Raw genomic sequence first — 7,500 nt, 5'->3', positions numbered from 1 at the left:
ATGTCTGTATGTGGTCCATTGTGCTGAAGCTTGATCTGAATCCTGCCTGTTCTTTTGGTTGCTGCTTATCAATATCGTCAGATATTCTCTTTAAGATTATGGATGAAAATAGTTTATAAATACTTGCCAGCAGACTTATGGGCCTGTAATTCCCTATATCTAAGGGATTTCCTTTCTTGAAGAGAAGGATTATATCCGATGTACACCACTGTTTTGGTACCTTTTCTTCATCTAGTATCTTATTGAACAATCGCGTAAAATGATATGTTAAAATGGGTGCTCCTATTTTAAGTGCCTCATTGCATATTCCGTCTGGTCCGGGACTCTTCTCGGCTTTCAGCTTTTTCATATGATCATAAACTTCGGAGTATTCAATTTGTCTGATGTGATCTGTCGTGTTCGTATGGGTTGTTTGCGATATGATTTCGGGGTTATTTTGTTTACTATATAAGTTTTTGTAGAAGTTAGTAGCGTGATTTATTACATCTTTTCTGGATTTTGTTTTTAGTGAGTTATTTTCAAGTTTTTGAATCCAGGACTTGTGTGTAGTTAGTTCTTTGTATGCTTTTTTGGCACTTCTAAAATGTTTAATGTTCCTTGTAATAATCTCGTATCTGTGGTTGTTGTAGTCCTTACGGATTGATCTATTAGTCTCTTTGTATATTCTGCTTAGTTCTGTTTTCATATCTTTAGTTTTGTTCTTTGTGTGTAGTAGTTCCGTGCGCCTTTTTAAAAGTTCCATTGTGTCTTTTGAGAAGATATTGTGTTGGTGGGGATACATATTGGTTTTGTATTTTAAGCTCTCTGTTATGCCTTTTTCCAGGATATTGTAGTATGTTTGGATATCAATGCTGTCTGTTTTTATATTTTCTGTATGTTTTTGTAGATTTCCGATGTAGCACTTTATTTCTGTTTCTGTCTTGGGGATATTAGCTGGTGTTGTATAGGTTTTTCTGCTCTTTACTGGACTACTCAAAAGTAATGTTGCTCTCACTAATCTATGATCGGAAGAGAATTCAACTTTGTTAAGTACCTCAATATTAGTTATAAGTTTGTTGTGGGTTATCATAATAAAATCTATTTCATTTTTAGTTTTGTGGTCGGGTGATAACCATGTCCATCTAGAGCTTGCTTTCTTTTTGAAAAATGAGTTCATTATGGATAGTTTGTATTGATGAGCATAAATTAAGAGCCGTTCCCCTCTATCATTCCGCACTCCGTAACCAAATTTACCCATTACTGGATAGTAGTTTGTTTTTGGACATCCTATTTTCGCGTTGAAATCTCCCATGACAATGACCTTCCCTTCTGTCTTTGTGTGAGCAAATTCAATGTCTTTGTAAAAATTTTCAATTTCTTCTTCTGTTGATCTCTCTGTCGGTGCATATGCTTGGATTATTGAAAAAGAGAAGCAATCAAACTTCATTTGTAGAAGTGCTACTCTTTCAGAGATTCCTATAAAGTTGATGATGTTATTTTTATACATTTTCTTGATAAGGAATCCCACTCCATATAGTCCTTTAGTTTCGCCAATATAGCAAAATATAAGGTCGCTGTGCTCTTCTATCTTACATCCCATTTTTCGGACTTCTGCAAGGCCTATAATGTCCCAGTTAATATTTTTTAGAGCATTAGTCAATTCAAGGAATCGTTCTATTGATCCTAGCGATTTTACATTATAATTGCAGATTTTGAGTGTTTGTTTCATACCATGATCTTTTTCTCTATTTGGTGGAGGGTTGTAGTCTGATTCCCCACGATGACAAGTCGGATTGGGGAATGTTTTGTTTCTTTTATCTATTAGTTCTCGTCTGTTTAATGTTTTGTTCCGGTGGCTGATGGCAATATCCTATAGATTCTGAACGGTTGGCACATTGGCAGAAGGTAAGGAATTACTTCTATTCCTCATTATGTCGAATGCATTTAACCGAGCTGTTTTTGTTGACAGTTGTTGTTTGTGAGGGTGCTCTATTGCGTTAGGCGAGGTTGATGTTTCCCTTTTGCGTTTTTCGTTACCTGGTTTGCCCTGTTTAATAATTAGCTTGTCGTAGTTTATGTATGCGTAATTGCCCTTCTTCCTTTCCTCTTCCACTTTTGGTTGTAGTTTCTTTCTCATGTCCAATATTTCTTTCGGGTAGTCTTCAGATAAATACAAGTTTTTCAATTTCTTTTTATTTACCACTATCTCGTTTTTCTTCCAGGCGTTCACGAATGTTAGGAGGATAGGCCTTTCTTTTCCGTTTTTTGTGTTATTTTTGCCAATTCTATAGATCGTGTTCACATCCCTATCTTCAAAAGTAATGTTTAAATCATGTTCAAATTTCTTTTTGATTATTTCGATTAGGTCGATAGTCGATGTTTCGGTTTCTTTTACTCCATATAAAATTAGGTTGTTGTATCTTCTATATTTTTCAAGATTGTTTATTTTTTCCTTTAATTTCTCATTTTCTGATTTTAATTCCTGCATTTCAAGTCTAAAAGGAACTAGTTTTTCATCAATCCGTGCCATAATGTCATCGGTTTGTTTTGACATTTCTATTTTCATTTGTTCAAAAAAAGATTGAAGGTTATCCATTTTTGCCGCTGTCGCTTACGTGAAATGAAACGTATTATTGTGAACGCAGCTTAATAGGACTATTATGTTGGTAGTACTGACCCGCCTTAGTTTTGTTGAAATTGTGTCTATAGTCTATACTCGGTTTGTTTGGCAGGTAACCTCAAAAGTTTTTTCCACTTTTTAACCACTGAATAATTATCTTGATAACACAGTTTGCACTTGGATGTTTTAGTTGCAGTATAGTTTATCACAATATGTATGAAATTTAAATGTTTTTACACCGGAGTTCACAGTATATTCACAGTTTATTCGTAGAAATACGGAGCTTCGTTACACTATGTATTTACGTCTAGACAGCCGGACGAATTTTGTGTATAATAAAGCGCAATTAACTATGTGTTTTGCCAATTTTATTTTTTTCCTACAGTCCTCTGTGAAAAGCCAGAGGATAACGCGATGATTAGGTTTTAGTGCCACACAGTCACACTTGTTTTTGATAAGGGTGTAATGTTAATGTGAAGATTGTCTATCAAATTTGTTTTTTACTTTTTATTTCTTTCCTTCTGTAAAAATATTTTGCGGAGCTATAGTAATTGCAATGTTGGTACCAAACAGAGAAGAAAAAAAAAAAAAAAAAAAAAAAAAAAATATCAAAATCATAAGAAATAATAATATGGTCGCCCTGAGATTTGATCGTACGGTAACTTGGTTTCAAACTTTTCGTGCAGCGTTCTGTTCAGTGCGCTACTGTGCACATGTCGTAACTCGCGAATACTCTGTACGTATTCTCCGTTTCGTTAGATCGATCCGGTATGAGTCATTGTCTTCTTTGTTCGAATAATGAATCACTTGTTGACGGCACTTTCACTTTAAAACGATAACGAATTTTTGTTCTTTTAGACAGTCAATTTATCACTTTATTACCGATCCGATATTTGAACTATTAAAAGTTTTCTTCAGGATTGCACTATTTAATCGTTTTAATGCTATTTACAAGTTTTAAACATTTGCTACACTTTTGAAATGTTTGTATGTTTTACTAGATTTATATCGGAAATTAGTCTAATAAATCCTTCACAATCACTTGCACTGATACTATAACCACTACTTTATAGTTTTTTGTACTCCGAATTCGCGAATATTCGTTTGTTGTATTTTTAATGATTTATTATAGCGGAGTACGACGTGACTGTGACGCACGCGGCGGTCAGGTCCTAAGAAACATAATCGAACATATATTCGAACGGATCGCTCGGCGCTAGGCTTCGCGAAACCGTCAAAAGCACGCGCGACAGAGAAGCGGCGCGACGACCGGAGTCGTCGCGGTCGCCGCTCGTCACGCGAACAGTGTGGCTTTTTGTTTTTATGCAGCCGGCCCTCAGACAGGAGTGGTCCTGGATATTTCTCCACGGACCGCAATGTGCGTTCGAAATGTCGATGTTCAAATGTGTCCTGCAGTTCACACTATGACGCGCAGTTAACTGCGTTCTTCATCGACCCGCGAGCCAAGTGATCCACCGTTCAGGGTAATCGTTTTGTGTTTTTGGTATGAGAAAATATAAAAGGTGCGAAAAAATTTAAAAAAAAAAACCCAAAACATAAATTCGACACAAAATCCTTCAATCGAGCGTCAAATAAATATCTTGCGTTTTAATATTATATATGTCAATAGGCGAGAAGACGCTAATAAAAGCGTCCGCACACATATTATCGCGAATCGACGAGAGAGAATCTCTTCTCTCTCGGATTCGATTTTAATTGTGTATCATTCACGTGTTTTTTTTTTCGTTTTTTGCGTTGCCGCACAAAACAAAAAAACGTTAATGATCCTTCCGCAGGTTCCCCTACGGAAACCTTGTTACGACTTTTACTTCCTCTAAATGATCAAGTTTGGTCAACTTCCCAGCAACGCCGACGGCCGTGAGGCCACCGCGTGTCGGTCCGAAGACCTCACTAAATCATTCAATCGGTAGTAGCGACGGGCGGTGTGTACAAAGGGCAGGGACGTAATCAACGCGAGCTTATGACTCGCGCTTACTAGGAATTCCTCGTTTATGGGGGATAATTGCAAACCCCAATCCCCAGCACGAAGGAGTTTCAACGGGTTGCCCGGGCCTCTAGGCCAGGGAGAACATGTTGATTCCTTCAGTGTAGCGCGCGTGCGGCCCAGGACATCTAAGGGCATCACAGACCTGTTATTGCTCAATCTCGTGCGGCTCGAAGCCGCCGGTCCCTCTAAGAAGAATTTTAATACGTCGCCAGTGAGTTGCGCTCCCCGAGAGTCGCGCACACCTTGAATGACGACGCCTATTTAGCAGGCTAGAGTCTCGTTCGTTACCGGAATTAACCAGACAAATCGCTCCACCAACTAAGAACGGCCATGCACCACCACCCACCGAATCAAGAAAGAGCTGTTAATCTGTCAATCCTTCCGGTGTCCGGGCCTGGTGAGATTTCCCGTGTTGAGTCAAATTAAGCCGCAGGCTCCACTCCTGGTGGTGCCCTTCCGTCAATTCCTTTAAGTTTCAGCTTTGCAACCATACTCCCCCCGGAGTCCAAAATCTTTGGTTTCCCGGAAGCTGCCCGCCGAGCCATTGTAGTAACGTCGGCGGATCGCTAGATGACATATTTACGGTTAGAACTAGGGCGGTATCTAATCGCCTTCGAACCTCTAACTTTCGTTCTTGATTGATGAAAACACCTTTGGCAAATGCTTTCGCTGATGTTCGTCTTGCGACGATCCAAGAATTTCACCTCTAACGTCGCAATACGAATGCCCCCAGTTATCCCTATTAATCATTACCTCGGAGTTCTGAAAACCAACAAAATAGAACCGAGATCATATTCTATTATTCCATGCACGAAATATTCAAGCGGCATTTTGAGCCCGCTTTGAGCACTCTAATTTGTTCAAAGTAAAATTGTCGGCCCACCTCGACACTCACTGAAGAGCACCGCGATAGGATTTTGATATTGAACCGGCGTTTTACCGCCGGCTCACCGACGATATGCTCCGCAGACGTGTCAGTATCACCGCGGATGCGGTGCACCGACAGCGCGGCGCACAAATGCAACTACGAGCTTTTTAACCGCAACAATTTTAGTATACGCTATTGGAGCTGGAATTACCGCGGCTGCTGGCACCAGACTTGCCCTCCAATTGTTCCTCGTTAAAATATTTAAAGTGTACTCATTCCGATTACGAGGCCTCGTAAGAGTCCCGTATCGTTATTTTTCGTCACTACCTCCCCGTGCCGGGAGTGGGTAATTTGCGCGCCTGCTGCCTTCCTTGGATGTGGTAGCCGTTTCTCAGGCTCCCTCTCCGGAATCGAACCCTGATTCCCCGTTACCCGTGACAACCATGGTAGTCGCAGAAACTACCATCGAAAGTTGATAAGGCAGACATTTGAAAGATGCGTCGCCGGTACTGGACCGTGCGATCGGCAAAAGTTATCCAGATTCATCAAAATTAACGACTTCGGACGCTAGGCCCTCCGCCGATTGGTTTTGATCTAATAAAAGCACTCATCCCATCACTGGTCAGAGTTCTGATTGCATGTATTAGCTCTAGAATTACCACAGTTATCCAAGTAACTGAGTAAGATCTAAGGAACCAAAACTGATATATTGAGCCATTCGCGGTATCGCCTTAATACGGCTTGCACTGAGACATGCATGGCTTAATCTTTGAGACAAGCATATAACTACTGGCAGGATCAACCAGGGAGCTGCTTACGCAAACGACTCGCCTACACCGCGAAACGCGGCTTCGGCGGGCCGTAGCTCGGCGGCGTCGAGACGCGCTCGCGCGCGTTACTCGACACGCGTGAACGTAACGCGTCGAATTTTCAAACGACGCGACGTTCGCGCTTCAATTCGATAGACAGACTCTGACCGGTCTACGAGCGGCCGTCCCGTCACGATCTCGCAACGAGGTGATGTACAACGATGCTCGACCACTGTGAGGGACATAAAACTGCATCAAACACGACCGCGATCTCTCGCGTATCGATATTTTGACAGTTTGAAAATTGAACATTCATCTAAACGCAACTTCTCAATTTTTATTTAATACGTTATTGTAACATATTAAAACTCGGCTGGCATTACACGCACTAGATACGATCAACGCCCGGAGCTTGAGGGACAAATTCCAACACGACGCTGCGCACACCGTTTCGACGATGGGCGCGTATGCGTCCTCTTTTATACATTTTTCCATAAACGGTCGCCGTAGCGACCGCGCACGTGTCGAACACGCTCGGCGCCCTGCGTTGAGGTGTGCCTTGAAGCGTATTCTTTTACAATCACAGATAACACCGGCGAGACAGTCGCAAGCAAATCTTGAGCGATTTTTGCTAATGTCACCATCCGGTCTGCGAACGCGGTGAATATAATATACAATGTAAATTGTAACTATATATATATATATATCATTTAACGATGATGCGTGATTTACTACAAGTGAGGATATCCTCTAGCAACCGAAACTCTGTCCGTCCGCGTGTGTGCGCATTTTAAATAAATAATATTTTATAAATACTATTAATAAATACACAACACACAAGCAAAACCAACAAAAGTCCGATGTGACGATATTTCTCTCTCGACACAAAACGCACATCAACGTGAACCGTACGGCGCAGTGCGCTCGACGGTTTCGCTCCACATATATACCGAGAGCAATTATCCACGTCGGCATTGGAACGGGCGCGGCGCGCGACCGCCGAATGTTTCTCGTAGAGCGTTGAGAGTCACTTTTCATTTTATTATTGATGTGTACATATTATGTAATGTAAATAAATTAATTAATGCATGTGTGTATGTGTGCAATTTTTTTGGTTTATTATTTTTATTATTATATAATATTGTTTATTTATATTTTATTAATATTGTTATTATTTTTATAGATATTAGTTAGTGAACTAAATTCATTGGTGGGA

The 7,500-nt window shown here is 40.5% G+C and overlaps 2 non-coding genes across 2 annotated transcripts; both read right to left on the bottom strand.

Annotated features, from left to right (window-relative positions):
* Positions 1-3,929: 3,929 nt before the first annotated feature.
* Positions 3,930-4,086, bottom strand: LOC125058948. The gene has a single exon (XR_007118561.1). It is a non-coding gene; the product is annotated as a 5.8S ribosomal RNA (ribosomal RNA).
* Positions 4,087-4,378: 292 nt separating this feature from the next.
* LOC125058963 lies at positions 4,379-6,284 on the bottom strand. The gene has a single exon (XR_007118575.1). It is a non-coding gene; the product is annotated as a small subunit ribosomal RNA (ribosomal RNA).
* Positions 6,285-7,500: the final 1,216 nt, after the last annotated feature.

Source organism: Pieris napi, chromosome 18 (genome assembly GCF_905475465.1).
Source record: "Pieris napi chromosome 18, ilPieNapi1.2, whole genome shotgun sequence".
In the NCBI taxonomy this organism is placed as follows: domain Eukaryota; kingdom Metazoa; phylum Arthropoda; class Insecta; order Lepidoptera; family Pieridae; genus Pieris; species Pieris napi.
The sequence above is the reverse complement of the archived record's forward strand: the minus strand, read 5'-3'. Positions and strand labels throughout refer to the sequence as shown.